At 41.4% G+C, this 17,756-nt stretch overlaps 1 long non-coding RNA gene across 1 annotated transcript in view; it reads right to left on the bottom strand.

Annotated features, from left to right (window-relative positions):
- LOC122530963 overlaps positions 1–1,663 on the bottom strand; it is a 148,313-nt gene extending 146,650 nt beyond the window's left edge. The window contains exon 1 of the long non-coding RNA XR_006307155.1: positions 1,539–1,663. This is a non-coding gene — a long non-coding RNA (uncharacterized LOC122530963). The remainder of the gene's footprint in view (positions 1–1,538) is intronic.
- Positions 1,664–17,756: the final 16,093 nt, after the last annotated feature.

The following is a 17,756-nucleotide window of genomic DNA, read 5'->3' as shown; positions in this document are numbered from 1 at the left end:
CTCGGAAGACTAGCCATCCACCTCGAACGTGCACCGCCAGCGTGCACCACGACAGCGTCGTAGGAGAAGCAGAACCCAGAGGAAGTGCCGTATCGGCGCGGAACTGCAGCCTAAGTTTCGTGGCTGAATCAACTTAAGACTGGGGGGGGGGGGGGATGAGGAAAGAGGGGGGACCGGAAACTCGGAACGGGTACCAAAGAAGTCCCTCTTGTACTTGGCCTTGATCGGCCCTGTCTTTGGAAACCGGGACGAAACGCGCCAGCTGTCGTTAACCCCGAATCCCGGTGATCCTTCGTGGCCGAAAACGGAGCACCAGACACCGAGCATCGGCGAGAGTAAGAAGGAGAGAAAGAGAGCGAGAGTGAACGTAGGAAACGTTGGGGCTTCCTACCCAAGTTCACCGCAACATTCCGGAGCGGCGCGTTGGTGCGAAACTTGGTAGCCGCGTAACAAGAAAGAAGTAACTATCGTTGAAGCGGACTAGTTTGTTCAATGGCACGAGCTGTGGCGGCGGCAGCGGGGGTACAGGAAGGAGGGCCAACATCGAGAGAAAGAGAGAGAGAGAGAGAGAGGAGAAGAGAAGGTGAGTGGAAGTTCTTCGCAAGAACAAGAACAAAGTTCCAGACCGGAGCACCCCCTCGCTCTCCGCTTCAGTTCCTCTTCTCTAGCCCCCTACTCCCGCGTGGCCCCCCTCGTCGTCGCCTACGTATATGTATACTCTTGCAGATGCGCGCACTTGCCAGTGCGACCAGTTCACCTTGGAAACTTTGACGAAAATCAAATTCCAAGTGCACCCGGTCGCCCGCCCCCACGCGGAGGCCTACTCCGTGCCAACTTGCCACCGCGAGGCAACCAGTGCCAGCGAAAGGGAACCGAGCGGCCAACCGACGTATCCTGGATCGCGAAGATTGTCGTTGAATGTCTAGGGACGAAAGTGGAACAGAGGTGTCTGGTAGGGTCGACATGAAGATTGGTTTATAAAATGAATTTCATTGAACAAACGTATGATTGATAGTGGTAGTGGTTTGGTATTATGTTCTGTCTAGTGTGATATAAATATAGCGAGTGGCTTTAATTGAAGTTATATGGTGTGGTGGTTCTATCTAACGTGACGTGAATATAGTGTGTGGTTTTCGCAGTGATTTTAGAAATCCTTTGCTTTATCGTATATTCAAATATGATTACTCGCTATTATGCGATATTTAAATCATTGGTCTGTTAATTAAAATAAAAATCTACTAAAGAGTAAAATGCAGACCGTGAAAAATCTCAACGTGACAATTTTTTAAACGTAGTATTTCTCAAATCGGAAATCTTGCCGATTATAACGTATCAAATTCCAAATCTATTGGAATGTGAAACGAAGGAACTTGGAACAGTATCAATTTTCTGTCTTTAATAAAACAAATTTACACTCCAACAATCAGAAAATCGCTTTCGAACATAAAACAGCAGAGAATTACTAAAAATTGAGCCTACGATACAACACAAACAAACTGTCAGAAAATATCTCTCTGCTTGGTAAAAATGGTACTTACTCGTTCATCTTGATCGAAGGATAGCCAACGCTTGCTTGGGGGATGATCGCACCACGAGGACGACTGGAGACTCGCGTGCAAAGCGAGAGAGAAACAGAAGGAGAAAGAGACAGAGAGAGAGAGAGAGAAAGAAAGAGATAAAGCGCGCGTAGAAACGCGGTCACTGATAAGATCCTGCGTTCGCTCGTTCACCGATGAGAAAACGCGCGTCCACGATTGCGAAAAGAGAAGGCCGTAGACCCGTGATCGACGTTAGCCAGCCGTACGAGAGATCCCCGTCCAAACGATGCGCGCCGCGACGTCGGCGAAGAGCGGCGATTTTCCACGAGCAACCCCGAGAGGTCGTGCACGGCGAGAGAACGGCGGCAGCGTGAGTAGGAGGACGCCGGAGAGGAAGAGGAGGTGGAGAACGAAGAGACGACGGAGGTGGAAGTGGAAGGAACCAGAGGAGGATTTCGAGCTGGTATTGGTGAGGAGAGAGGACCGCGCGCCGCGCCGCGTCCCTACATCGTCAGGAGTTGCGCGCCTGTGTGCGCTCGTGAGGAGTTAGATTAGAGGAGAGGAGAGGAGAGACCCAGGAAACACACAGACGACCGACCAACAGAGAGAGAGAGAGAGAGAACGGGAGGATGAGAGGAGGTTGGATGTGCGTTACCGTGAGCCAGTGGTAGTGAGAGTAAAACTTTTCTCGCTTGTGTTCGTACGTACGCATCGACTCGCCTCCGAGGAAGGGAGGCAGGGTGGCCACGGCTGGAAAGAGAGAGAAGAGAGAAGAGAAGAAGAGACGGGGGAGAGAGAGGCGGATAAAGGTGGAGGAATAGAAGGAGGATGAGGTGGAGGTGGAGGAGGAGAAAGATAGGGCGTAGTACGATTTTGCTGGTACGGAGACGAGCTTCCAAGCAAAACGCGTGGTCCACCTCCGAGTTATTTCCTTTTCCAGCCACCCTCGCCTCCCCCTCCAGGCCCGCCCCGTCCCTTAGGCTGCCCGGACCGCGCAAATTATTACCCGTCGCAGGTGCATTTTTTTCTGCTCCTTCGGAGCAAACGTCTCCGCTGCGGAGGAAGCCGCGCCGTTCCTTTCCCTACCAAGCTCGAGAATATCAACCGCGTGATGGAAAGTCCTGGAGAACTGGTAGAGCTATCGGCTTTCACTGTTTCCGCTCGGAGACAAACAGGAACCTTCCTCCCTCCAACTCCTCAGTCCGGCCGTGAGTTTCGCCGGTTGCCAAGCCGAAAGGTTCTTACACCGATTTTTGCGAGGGGGACGAGCAACTGTGTGGAGACAAATGCACTACGTTTTGATAATTCAGAAAAGCAAAGGAACATTTTTGAAAGATACGAAAAGACAAGTTTCTTTCGAAGCTGGATTCCTTTCTCAAATACGGACACGGATTCACTTCGAACATCGATGTCTAATTCCACTCGTTACCCGTACCCGTAATTCGAAATATGTTCTCCGAAAAATTTCATCAAACTATCTGCTCGTAGCCACAGAATTCATCCATACCGGCGTGTATCGAAATATCTGGACAAGTGCAGCGTCGATCAACTATTATGGAAGCAGCGGAAGCCGAAGCAAGTATTCGGGATTCTTGGACCGAGCCCCCGGCGGCGAAGAAAGAGAGGAAAAGCCCGGGCCGGAATCGTACGTGGCGAAACCGAAGATGCCTTATGATCGCGGACAGCAGCTCGTTCGTCGACGGTAGGCGGGCTACCGAACGTCGAGTTTAATGCAGATTAAGGAGCGCGGGGGCTGGAGGGTCCTTTGTAGAACGCGTTTCGTTCGGTATTAGCTGGAAGTAGCTCGTAGAACCGTGGTATTACCTGGAATTACGTCTCAATCTACCGTGGCCGTCGACTAAACTAATATTAAAACTTTTAACGTAGTTAGAGCGCGGCCCGTGGTTGCTTTACCGTCCGTGAAGCTTCTCTCTCTCTCTCCCCCTCTTCCTCCTTGCCTCTCTTCACCCTTCTCTCCTTTTAAACCTCACTCTCTCTCACTTCCTCTTATATCGCTTATACGTGTATACACGCGTGTATACGTTTTCACGGATATCGACGTGTATGTACGTGCGTGTGTGTGTATGTGTGTGTGTGTGTGTGTGTACGGGTTGCATTGACCGTTACTGAACTTTGATGTGTTTCCTGCACAAAATTCACCTCCGAAGTCATAAATTAGCTACGGAGACCGATGCGTCTCTCCCTTTGGCCACCACCCTCGAAGCTGCACCAATACACCAACGCCCGCCGCGTTGCTCGAGAGACCGTCAAAAGCAAGCAACCAGCACGTATCTACGAGGCTCTGCCTCCCTCGAAATTGTCCGAGCAGCCGGGAGAGAGAGCTCAGCCGGACCAGGGCAGTCCGGCCGCCGATCCGGCCTCGTCGATCCAGGATAAACTCATTTTTCAAACGGATCCTAGGAAGCGAACCAACGGAACCAACGAAAGCGTCCTTCCTTCCTTCCTCCTTCCTTCCTTCCATCCTCCGTTCCCCTCCTCGACGACTGAATATTTATCGGCGACGATGAACGGACGGGATCAGGCCAGGCCAGCGTGTAGTTTGCATACGGCCGTTAGAGAAGACCCTCGCCGCGCGAACCGCCGTGGCACATCGACCATTTCCAGGGCTGCAACGTGTTGCAGTGACGGACACCGGCCCGATGTCCCCGTTCGTCCGTTTAGAATTTCATATTTTACACGAGCGCGTCGCTTTGTGGTAGGACCAGGCAAATTATTATCATCGTGTTCGTGTACCTTCGTCTTTTGCCCCGATGCGTTCCGCGCAGCTACGTAATGGTATTCTATTTCGGCCATTCGCTCTGCGATCGACTTTCTCCGGGTTTCATTTTTCAGATACGACGCTTGCCAGAAGCGGCAGATATTTTGCGAGTCGACTTCCAAACGATTGATCATTTTTCGTTACTCTTGACTTGTTGAGAATTATCAACCACGTGGAACGAATTTATCGTAATTTTTAATCTCGCCAAGTAAAAATTTATAATCTCAGCAACTTCGATGACACGTAAAAGAATCAAACGAATGTTCTAATTATTCACAATGACCAATAACGAGATCTGATATCCTTGCTACACGCAAATTTCCATGATGGTGAATGTATGTACGTGTTTTATAGCAAATTTACTGTTTCTATGCGAAACTTCAAGTAAACGGCGGTCAATGCAAAACCAAAAATCAAAGGATATCGATGAGTTTACGATTTCAATGCAGATGTAAATATCTCTTTGTTTCGCAAAAGGGAAAAACTCGAAATAAAATGCAACGAGCTTTGCGATGTCAAATATCCTGGTTTTCGCAAGATGGCACAATGCATCGAAGGAACGTTCGACCAAATCACGTCGATGCTTTCGACCAGAGGACAAGAAATTTTTATTTCGCCGCTTGAAGAAGAGGTCATGTCCTGCCAGATCAGAGCTGCTCCATTTAGAATCTATTAAGTGGATTAAGTTCTACCAATGAAGTGGCCGTTTCACCTTCGTCTTTTTTCCTCCCTCCCCGTCCTTCTTCTCGTCGACTGTTGGCAACTTCTGCTCCTTCCAACTTCTTCCGAAAGTTCCACGCTGTGAAACTGTAACCGAACACGGGGGAAGGGAGGGGAAGGGTTTCGCGGAGACGGGAGCTAAAATTGAAAATCCACGGGGAAAATTTGCAAAGGGGAAACGTAAAACCGCGAAGAAGGCGGAAACGCGAGATCTATTACCGAAGAATAAACGAAGGGAAAATTACGCGAGCCAAGAAACGGCGAGTTTCGATCCAAAAATTCCCTGGTAAGCTGTTCTGATTTTTTCCCGTCGAGAGGAAATGCAGATTTTTCTTTCCTTTTTGTATATTCTTATCTTCCACTTTAACACTCATCCTCTGTCTCGTTATTGTTCGAAATATTTTTGCAACTGTTGACACTACGCCTTGGTAACAATACAAATAATTGACTAATCTAATCTAATTTATCTCAATTTACTTTTGTTCACTTACAATTTTGTAATTTGAAATCTGTTTCTGTTCTGTATATTACGTATGTATCTTTGAATTGAAAGATTTCTATTCTGCATGAATATATAAGAATATATAAGAAATGATTTTATCGTCATGATACTATCACCATCAAACATTTCGTAATATTCCAGTACCAGATTGGAGACACAATAAATTGATATATCGGCGAATATTCTTCGCGGAAATATCTCTAGATTCAAATATTTGTGACACTTGTTGAGAAAAACTTGCGGCGAGAGATTATTAAAATCACTCGCGAAACATGAAACTCAATTACAAAGAAAACTCGAATTGAGAACTCGTCCGCGATATTCCGAACACGCGTCACACGATGGTTTGGTGCCACATTTAAGAATCTTCTATATTCAAGACGCATGAAAGACTGAACATTAAAGGTATTTAAATTCCTCCTTCGTTCCGCTTTGTCATTAAGAGACGCGATTAGTATTTACACGCCATAAGCAGTCGCGCTTCTTATATTTCTGCTAATTAACTTTAACCTTCGTGTAATCGTTGCAGCAAATTCTCTTGAACAAAGACCAAGTGTAGAAGAAATCCAAATTAAGAATAAATCATTGTTTCCTTTTAGTTTAATATCAGTCTTCCAAAATTTAAATTCATATTTCCGAAAATATAATTAAAAAGATTGAATTTACGTAGAAAATACACTTTGTCTTTTAAAACAATTAAATATTATAGGAAACGCTATTTCATATATTTTTGCACATTATCTGTCAAAATCGGTACTCTAGCTGTCGCGAAAAGCGTTTTTAATGTTCGTTGTAAAATTATAAAACGAGGGCAAGTAATATTCGTTCTTAATCTTGTCACAATGCTCTGTCAGCGTTATTAACGAACTCACTACTTTCCGCTGGAACCATTGCAAAATCTTAATTCAATCAAGTTCCTGAACAGTCGAAAATGCAGCCGCAGCTGGTCAGACATCCTCTGGCACCGATTATACCACCGCTTCCCAACAAGACGAACTTCCTAATAACTGCGAAAGAAAAAAGAAGAAGTCGAACGAGAAACTTCCAAAGCCGAATCTCTTCCACGTGAAACGTTAATGACTTGAAGAAGTGTTCCCTATTATCACAGTCGAACGATAGAGCACACTAATTAACATCAATTACCATTATACCTAAACTTTCCGACCAATTCCATCAAATCGACCGTAAAACCCGCCGAGAAATAAAATCCTACCTTTGAAATGTTCGAGATGTACCCTTCCGAAACTTATATCAAAAATTCTTGTTAAATCGAATCTAAAATCTATGCGGAGACTTTCTCTGAAAATCTATGAAGGAAAAAAGGGGGAGGAATGGAAGGACTCATCGATCGGCGTTCGAAGGGAAATCAGCGTGTTCCTCTGGAAAAGAAAACGAGCGAACGCGGATACACACAGCGTTGCTCGCGTCCTCGATCTTCGAGGAGGAGTGCTGAAGTCCTGCCCCGGCGATTCTCGACGTTCCTCCCCGCGCGGCCATCCTGGCCGCGAAATTCTACAGGTTTTCCGTCCCTCTCTTCATCTCGGTGGCCGGCATCCCGTGAGCCTTGTCACTCTCAGCTCAGTCTGATTCGCGCACGCGTGCTTCCTGTTCCCCACTCTCTGGAAAGCTCGGCGAAGCAACTTTCCGGGACGTAGCACGGGGTAAAAGCTCCACGATCCACGCCTCCCACGGTAGGCTTACTTTCCTGTAACTTTTTGCGGTTGTCGCCGTCGACGTCGTCGCCGTCGTAGGTGGTCGTGGTCATACGTGCGCGCGCCCTAAGGAAAAACCTCTTTTCTCTCGAGCGTAGCTGCCACGAAAGAGCTTTCCTGCTCGCCAACCGCGTTTTTCCTCCTCCTTTTGCTTCTTTTGCCATCCGCTACCGCCTGCTCGTTCCCTCATCTCCCCCTCCCCTCCTCTCTCTCTCTCTCTCTCTCGTCCCTTTTTCAATTTTTTTTTTCTTTTTGCCAGCTTTCCTTCCTCTTTTTCTTCTTATTGTCGCCTCGCTCTCGGCTATCACGAGCAATAAACGTGCCCGCTCGCGAAATTACCCGGTGGACGACGCCACCGGGAAAAGATCTCCACGAAAGTAGAGAAACGACGGGGACAACGGGTGTTCTTTGATGGAAATGACGATTGTTTGCCAGTTGTCTGGGTTTTTCTGGGAAGGCAGAGGTATTGACGGAACACGTGGAATTAGTATACGATCGATTCGAAGAAAAATAATAGAGACTATCGTCGATCAAAGTACAAAATTAGTATCGGAGATAGGGACACGTAAGTAGTACGAATAGACTTTAATCAGTCAGAAGTTACAAACAGAGCTGCAGCCAGAAAAATGAAAATGCGAGGAGTAGGAAAGAATTTTGGACATGACAGAAAGCACAAACATATTCGTTTGTACACTTGAACGGAAATTTCTGCGAAAAATCCGTTCATCTCGGTCATTTTCCTTTTCAAAGAATGTACAAAGAATACGCGGGCTTTGTGTTCTTTCAAATCAATCTAAACTCAATCATGTGTCGTCTCCACTTTCATAGAAGGCTGGAAAATTGTTACTTCCAATGGACGACACATTGTCTCTACAGTTCAATGAAAGTCTTTTCATTTAGAATCAGATTTTCTTATTTTTCGCTGAGCCAATAGACCGCGTTTCGCGTACGGAGATCTCACCCCTTGATCGTTCGAAGATTTTGCCAATGCGCGTTGACATTTTCGCCGGAAAGACGCGAGGAAGCAGAGACAGTAAACGTACAATTATGCAAACGCCGAGACCGAAAGTAGGAAAAATGCAGAGAAGAAGTATGTTAATGGCCGAGAGTGAAATAAAACAGCTGCCGGGTCACTCGAGCGGCAAAGTTCAAAGTCCAAAGTTTCGTCTCTACCCCTCTCTACCCTGGCCATATCGTCTGCCACTACCCTCTTACGAGACACCCGGTTATCTTTCCGAATCGACGACGTCACGTGGAAATGTCGCGTCGTATTGTTCCACTGTTACAATTCCTTCCACCATTTTCTACAATCTATTTTTACAGGGACGGTGGCTTTACTTCGAGCTAGTTTAATATACTGTTTCACGATCGTTTCCATAAAATTTTCAACGTTTTTGAAAATTAATCGCAGTCTACGAATGTTGCTCTGCAACAACTGTCAAATATCACACACGTAAGGACGTATTGAAAATTATAGAAACATCATTCTATTTTTTAAAACTTTTTTATGAAAACTTCACAAGTTTAGAGGATAGCAAAAAAAAGTAAAATTTTTAACTTTCAAGAAGAAAGGAATAATTAAACGAATAACGTGATTACATATTATTCAAATATGTAACTTAAAAATTTATCACACCGATATATAAATATTGTATCAAAGTACTATATTGAATGTTCAATATAATACTTTAAAGTGTAATGTCTCGTCGCATAAATAATATTTTTATCGTTTGAATCCTCATCTGTGCACACTCGTCAGGAGATAAGGTCAACGAATAACACGACGCCAAGATAATCGACGACTCACGACCCGCTGTATCTTCATTCATATCCACCTTTACATAGGATGTATAAGCAAGAAAGTAGGTATAGCGTAGAAGAGGAAAAGAAAAAAGACACGAGTGAAAGAAATATATGCAGGATCAGAAGAAAGGAGGTAGCAACGCGGGTAGCCCACACAACTTAGCATCGAAGTTAAGAATTTAACTTGGGGGATATTTACTGCGGGCCGAGTTGCGAACTTCTGAGATCACTTAGGTCGCTAAGTTGTTCATTGTGTTTGAAGAATAACTTAGCCGAAGTTCAATGAGTCGAAGTTTGAGCGAGTGGAACAGCGAGACGCGCGTACACTCTCCTCAGCGAATGGAATGACGAATGGAAACGTAGAGACAGAGCAGCTAGCTAGTCGGCGAATCCTTTTGTTGCATCGCTTTCTAAATAACCGAGCCAGTAACTTCGAGAAATTTCATTTCGCTGGCCAAACACGCGATCGTACGCGTACGCAGTTTGGAAAAAACCGGAGTTAGTAAAAATGAGCGAGGGAGAGGATTCAATGCCGGGGCAAAAACCTTTCTCCGAACGATTGTATTATGCTCCGACCCTCTGGCCAATTAATTCCGTCGAACCAGCGATATTTTCTCAACGATTGTGGCGCGAAAACATTGGAAAGCTGATGATACATTTTTCAAAAACGCGAGAACGGGAATCAATCTCGCCGAGCATTAACCGAGGCCCGACGGTTTTTAAAACAATCGTTTCTGATTCTGATTCGAACGAAAAGTTTCGCTGGCATTCAACGATCGTCGAAATATTTGTCTTGGAATACGCGGACGCTACGTTCAATATCAGAAAGAATAGAAGTGCTAATAATTTCAATCATAGAAGTTTGCGTACACAGTGCGCCGAAATTTCAAATATTTCAAACGGAGAAACTAGGATTTTGAACATTTTCTGGGCTTTCAATTAACCTATTAGTTAAAATTGGAGCGATTTTTACGTTTGTTTAAAAGAACATTGAATTGAAAATGCAATTACCATATGTGAGTAGAATTTATTCTGATTATAATTATAATAATATCAGAAGATGTATCATCTTGGTAATTACATAGTAAATTTCGTTTCGTACTTTGTTCTAATGTAACTATAATTAATAAATAAATTAGTTGATAAATTAGCTTATAAAATGCCTCAGTACTTTAAAATTTGTCATCCAGTGATTTCTACAATTCTTTAATTCGCCAAGCCTCAGCTTTGTATTAAAAATTGTATTATAGATTGTAAAATATATAGTCTGTACGAACAGTTTAACGATCGGTGAGAACTAATCGGAAATATTTGAATTCCTTCGACAACATCGACGTAGTCGGAAAACTAAAAGAAACGAGTGTCGTTTCACTTAACGATCTAGGTTAACACTCCTCGCAATTGAATCTCGCAAGGAATGAAAGTTAACGCGATAATTGACGTAATCGACGGCGTAGCTTAAACATTTCGACGTTTCTAAACAATTGTAGAATTTCTGGTATCATTATAACATAGTCTGCAACGACATTCCCTGAAGATAAAAGAAAGACAAAGAATCAGAGCTCGAAATTCTCGAAGGGAGCAACTCGATGCGATTTCGGAAAGCGATTCGCGGGAAACTGTCAGAGACTAACCGCCAGACAAGAGGAAATATGGCCAGATATAAGAAGGCAAACACGTGTAGGCGTGCGTACCCGTGTATTTATACGTAAATACGGGAACTCAGGGCGTTGCGTACCAGGGTAAACACCGGGGAGGGAAGAAACCAAGAGAGATAGAGATACGGAAAGAACAGTATATCTGTCCCTTGTATATCCATCGCGGAAAAGAGAACGATGATGCCTCCTGGTCAGAGACATAAATCCATCGGTTTGTTCTCTATCTTTGCTCCCGGCCCTTCCTATCACCTCCGGGCGTCGAAGAAGCTCTTCGCGAAATCAACCTGGCAGATCTCCACTTGGAAGATTTCTCCTTTGTCCCGTGAACGACTATCATTGCTGATTTCGTGGCCGAAAGAAAGTTTTGCGAGGGGCGGCGGTTTTGTGATTGAATCTTGGATTTTAATGGACAATGAGTTGATAAGTTAAATACAGCGAAAAAGTTTCGAAAGAACACTACAATTTTTATGTTAAAAATCTGAAGGATTTTGTTTCAAGAAATTTATTCCATGTTTCTGTGCGTGTGTGTCAAACATTATGCAATTAATGATGCACGATTATCAATATCTTGTTGAATTGGTTCTTCACTTATTTGGTTTAATAAAGTAAATTATTAAGGAGATAAGGTTTACTAAATTCCACATATGAAAATTTTAAAAGAAGAGTTCTTATTAATTCTAGTTCTTATAGATCAACTGTCTATCAAATATTTGAAACTTTGGTTTCTGAGTTGCAAATAACTGTAAATTCCCACATAAATTGCTCGCATTATCACTTCTCTTCATCATTCAGTTTTGAACTTAATCAAAAGCAAATTGAAGCAAAGCTGACGATTAGATGCATAAGCGTATTTAAAAAATTAAAACTGTAAACGCGTTTAAACATTATTCTGTACGTAATAGATAGCAAAAGTCACAGAAAAATGAATCGTCGTCGCCTAACGCGAACATTATCAATGTTAAACGCATCAATGACGAACTATTACACCAAAGGAGACAGACATCGATAATGTTCGACAGAAGTGACTGTCGTATAACATTGGAACGACGCTCGAATATTACAGGGACAACGGACGACGAGATCGAAGAGTAAGAAAGGGAACATCGTCGATGCTCGGCATCGCGATATTAATTGACGCAAGAAATTAGGTCCGCGATCCCTGGGAATGATTGATCGCGTAATGAGAAATCCCTAATAATGACCCTGCCGTTTTGGGATAGGAAGAACCGACGTAGGACGGGGGAGGATGGAAAGGTATTAAGAAACGACATTAGATTATAATTTATATTAAAATCTGTGCAAGGAGATAAAGAGAGGAGACACCCACCAACGGTCGATCTCAACCTTTCGGCATTGGCGTAACGCCCGTCTCTAAGACAATGAGGATCAACGTCCAACTTCTTGGAAGGGCGCAAGATCTTTCGAATATACGAAGCTACACAAGCTTGCTGCGAAAATAGAAAATATTCAGCTCCAACTTTTCGAGTTTACTACGAAATTAGAAAACATCCGACGAGTAACTGACGGTTGTATTATTTCTCGTTGTTCCTTTGTTTCGCGTGAAAGAACGATTTCCAGATCTGCATCTTTCGTACAAAATATTCTTTGAGATGCTTTCAAAGTGATGACAATATGCTGATTTTATGGTATATAATAATTAGACTGTGTATGACAAATATTCTATTTATTTATTCTATTCTATTTTTATATATTTTAATATTTCTGTGTACCGCGTGCGTCCGCGAATTTCTCGTAAATGGATAAAAATTTACCGTTTAATAATAATCTTCAAAGCGTAGATCAGTAGTTCTATAAACGAAAGAAAAGAATAAAAAGAGATAGACTCTTTTAGGGTTCTCTAAATTAGAATAAAACTAGAATAAAATATAAAATATAGGATTCGCAAAGAATTTTTCTCATAAATACTCACATCATGATAATGAGGAAAAAATGTTCATCCAACATTATGAAATTACGCTATATAATAAAATAAGAAACACATTACATGCGTAAATGTGCAGGGGATGGAGCAATGATCGATCTAGAGCAAAACAGGCATTTTAATTAGACTCTACGCCTATGGAAAATAATCAAGGGGGAAGGCCAAAGGACGCTTTATAGCACAGAAGAGAGAGAGAGAGAGAGAGAGAGAGAGAGAGAGAGAGAGAAGACGAACGTGGATCGCATGGAGCAGGCAACGCGGCACAGTATTATAGTGATGCAAAGATGGGGTAGGGACAGCGTGCTTGGACGATGGGGTAGAACTTTGGATTTATTCCGGTTGAAATATTAAACAACCATGTTTGCAGTAATGTTACGACGAATCCGTCGAATCATCTAGCAGAAATTAAATTTAGGTCAGAATTTATTTAACTTAATATTACACATGTTATACGTTGTGTGTGAATGTTCTTTATTCTTCTGGAAGATTCAAAATCTTTTCAATCCTTCGGCGCATATATATGAAAGTATACTACTTCTGCTTCGTAAGACGATACAGAAACTAATATATATATGTATAGATATGTACACGCAGATAATTGATTAAAAACTAGTGCATCGAGGAGACTCGACATGCATTGAAAATATCAAAATTAAATTCAATACCGTATTGCGACCAATACCTTGACGATGACCAGAATTTCAACCCAGATGCGCCGAACAAATCAGGATTCTTGCAGCCGGCCCGTTCAAAGCGGACTAACGATTTACCGTGGCTGAATCGGTTCCCCGTCACGACTAGTCCAGTAGATAGCGCTCCCGACAACAAGACAGGAAGCGGAGATACTAAAAATACGCACGGTAGGTTTGAACGGCGTCGAGACAAATATGTGTCAGCACAATGCGTTACACATTCCCCTGCACGCGCAAAGAGCGTGAGAGTGCGAAAGGAGGGAAGAGAACGAGTGAGAGAGAAGAATAACCGATGGTTTAGGTCCTCTGACAAGCGCCAGTTCTCGGGGATCCCTCGTAGCCGATAATAAAATGCATGATTTACCTTTCCGTTTGCCCGAGCGGTTTGCGAGGCGCGCGCGCGCGCGTGCACCGCGCACGAAAGCGCAGCGATGGCAGCAACAGCATGCTAAGCGAGAAAGAGAGAGAGGCACGAGCACGCTTCGTGCTAGAGAGGAAGAGACACATGAAGGAAGGAGAGAGCAGCGTGTACAACCCTCTTTACTCAACGGCACGACGTTACGAAAGGCGACCCGCGTTACATTCGAGCGACAGGACGACGCCATGAATTATAAAATGATGGTAAAAGCGAAAGTTTCCAGCGGTTTCGCGGATACCGAACAGAGAAAGAGAGAGAGAGAGAGAGAGAGAGAGAGAGAGCCAGAGTGCAGGTCTGAGGCAGACTGCCAGCCGAGCCAACCGACCAACCAGCCAGCCTCCTTCTAATTTAATGAAATAGCGAAGGGTTAGGGCTCCTAGCAGGTGAAGCACCGAGCAAATGTTTAGGCAAAGTAGCCGGGCTACATGACGTGGCTCGCGAATGTGGAAGTGCAACGTTTACACGTTCAACCACCTCCTATCGTATCGCCCTGCTCGAATTCAGCTGCCGCAAACTACCTGTCTCTTCTCTCCTTCGACGTCCGCTGTCTCGCTCCGCGTTCCTCACCCCGCGTATCTAGAGAACGCTAACCACGTCTGTCCTCGCCTGCGATTTTCGCACTCTGGCCTACGAACGAGTCGTGCCTTGTTCCTCTTTGGACCACGGCGGCTGTCCTCCTCCGTCGTGCAGGAGGAATCCATTAAAATGGATGTGAGACGGTTTTTGGCGATGGTGATGTTGGTGGTGGCGAGGATGCTACGAGCCAGCAGCCACGCTTGCCTCGGCAACCTATCTCGCTGCCTCCGAGCGACGAACATGCAAATTCGGGAACCGGTTACGCGAGCATTTTCACATCCGGAATGACGCGGTAACGAGAGAAATCCAACGAGACGTCTCCTGGATAATTTCCTTTCTGGAACGAACGAGAATGTTCCGCGCTCGCTTGCGCGATTGTTCACCGCCGCGGTGCTGTTCTTCGGCAGCTGTTGGCGATTTTTACAGTGATTGAAGAACCCGGTGTAATATCCATGAATCTCGAGTTAAGTACACTATTTTTGATTTTATATAAATTCGCACTTTTGAAAAGTGTAAGCTTAAATTATTTGACGCATTGAATATTGTAGGAAACACCGTGCAGTTATATACTTTGAAATTTTTTTATGAGTGTATAAAAATTCGTTGCTATTTTATTTTGGAACTTCACGAGTTAAACTTGTCCGTAACGTAACGATTGAAGTTGCTATCAGGAATAAACTTTTCTAAAGAGTAAGAGCAAGAGTGAAGGAGAATCGTGTTTCATAAAGTCCAATTTTTCATCCGAGAGTAAACCAAAGTGGTATTACTTAATAATTCTTTATACAGCAACGAATCTGTGACTCTATTGATACATTAATAGGAGTACTACAAGAGATACGTGCAACTAAAGAATGTTCATTAAAGATAAAAAGTATCCTAGTGTAAACTTACAGACTTTTTTGATACCGTTATACAAAAAAAAAAAAAAAAAAAAAAAGAAATAAATCTGAACAAAGTGACAAGTATGAGAAATTTCATACTATAGTGGAACTTGTCGGAGATCAAATAATTTATAGTATATCAGCTCAAATAATTGGAGCTCACGTACTAGGAATACATTGATTCTCTCGTTCATATAATAGTTCAAGTTTAGACAAACAGATTCAACTGTGAGGGTTCGTTTAATAAAAGATACTGACAAAAAACGTGAGTCAGATAAATAGAGTCTTACTTTATAAAACATCAATATTACAATAATTCATATTATACAATACTATATTAATATATATAATAATGTTAATATAGTATTATTACTATTACTTTTATTTATATTACTATATTATATAATAATAATAATATTATATAATACTATATAATAATATAATAATATAATAATAATAGTATTATAAAATAATAATATTATATAATACTATACTAATAACTAATACCATTAATATAATATTATTACTATTACTTTTACTTATGTTATTATATTACTATTACTTATTACTATAATATTATATAATACTATATTAATATCAAATACTATTAATATAATATTATTACTATTACTTTTACTTATGTTACTATATTACTATTACTCATTACTATAGTATATAATAATATAGTTATATAATATATATAATATATAATAATACAGTTATATAATAATATTATATAATACTATATTAATATCTAGTAATATTAATATAATATTATTACTATTACTTTTACGTATGTTACTATATCACTATTACTTATTACTATAGTATTATATAATATTATATTAGATATTATACAATACCATATTAATATCCAATAATATTAATATAATGTTATTACTATTACTTTTACTTATGTTACTATATCATTATTACTATAGTATTATACAATATTATATTAGATATTATATAATACCATATTAATATCCAATAATATTAATATAATATTATTACTATTAATTGAAAACCACGAAGTTTCAGACGTGAAAATCAATCGCTCTCCCCTCCCCCTCTCCCTCCTTTTTCCACGCAGTTCGAAACTCAACCGGAAGCCGAGATCGCGCGCCTAGCGTTATTGTCAGAATTATAACAGACGCGATGTCGAATCATGCAGCTCCATGGGAGCAAGGCGTGCGTGCATGAGCGCGCGCGCGCACGCACGCACGCACCTGTACGTGTGGAAGTCGCAGACACAAGCGTGCTGCGGACGAGTGGAGGAGCAACGGGGCACACTCTGCACTTCGCCGCGCTGTTATCTCGGCACCATCTAGCCGGGCTAAAAGCTTCTCCCCATCAACTGGTCCGTGCCTGCTGGCTCCCTTCCTGCAGACCCGCGCCCACCTTCCTCTTTCTCATCTCGTCTCTTCTCTTTTGCTTCGTCCTCGACGTCGACGACGACCCAATTTTTTTTACAGCCCGCCCGCCGACTCGAGCCTCCCGAAAACGCCGCGACCCACTGCTTAACATCTTGTTATACCCGTGTTCTCCGGCATTTTATATAGATTCCTATATAGCCCCGGCCTCACCTACTCGCCGCCATCATCCGTCGCGATAAAAATCGTGCGGAATTGTTGATCGATTCGTAATGGATGATTTCTTATCGTGACACCGTTGCGGTTGTGGAGTTGCAAATGATGTAGGCAACTTTGTACATTGGTGGAAATGATACACCTTGATACGTTAATTGTCACACGTTTGTGATGCGGAATAATTTATTTGTAAATTATTGATAAGTAGAGGTGTAATCTACAATTGATTTTGGTGTGACACGTGCGGATATAATATTATTATATAATACTATAGTAATGAGTAATAGTAATATAGTGACATAAGTAAAAGTAATAGTAATAATGTGATATTAATATTATTAAATATTAATATAGTAATAAGTAGTAGTAATATAGTAACATAAGTAAAAGTAATAGTAATAATATTATATTAATATTGTTAGATATTAATATAGTATTATATAATAATATTATTATATAATACTATAGTAATAAGTAGTAGTAATATAGTAACATAAGTAAAAGTAATAGTAATAATATTATATTAATATTATTAGATATTAATAGTATTATGTAGTAATAAGTAATAGTAATATAGTAACATGAGTAAAAGTAATAGTAATAATATTATATTAATAGTATTTGATATTAATATAGTATTATAGTAATAAGTAATAGTAATATAATAAGTAAAAATAATAGTAATAATATTATATTAATAGTATTTGATATTAATATAGTATTATATAATATTATAGTAATCAGTAATAGTAATATAATAACATAACTAAAAGTAATAGTAATAATATTATATTAATGGTATTAGATATTAGTATAGTATTATATAATATTATATAATATTATATAATTATATAATTATATAATTATTTTATAATACTATTATTATTATATTATTATATTATTATATAGTATTATATAATATTATTATTATTATATAATATAGTAA

The sequence above is a fragment of the Frieseomelitta varia genome, unplaced genomic scaffold, assembly GCF_011392965.1.
Source record: "Frieseomelitta varia isolate USP_RPSP 00005682 unplaced genomic scaffold, Fvar_1.2 scaffold_368, whole genome shotgun sequence".
Classification (NCBI taxonomy): Eukaryota; Metazoa; Arthropoda; class Insecta; order Hymenoptera; family Apidae; genus Frieseomelitta; species Frieseomelitta varia.
This window is presented reverse-complemented; position numbering and strand designations above follow the sequence as displayed.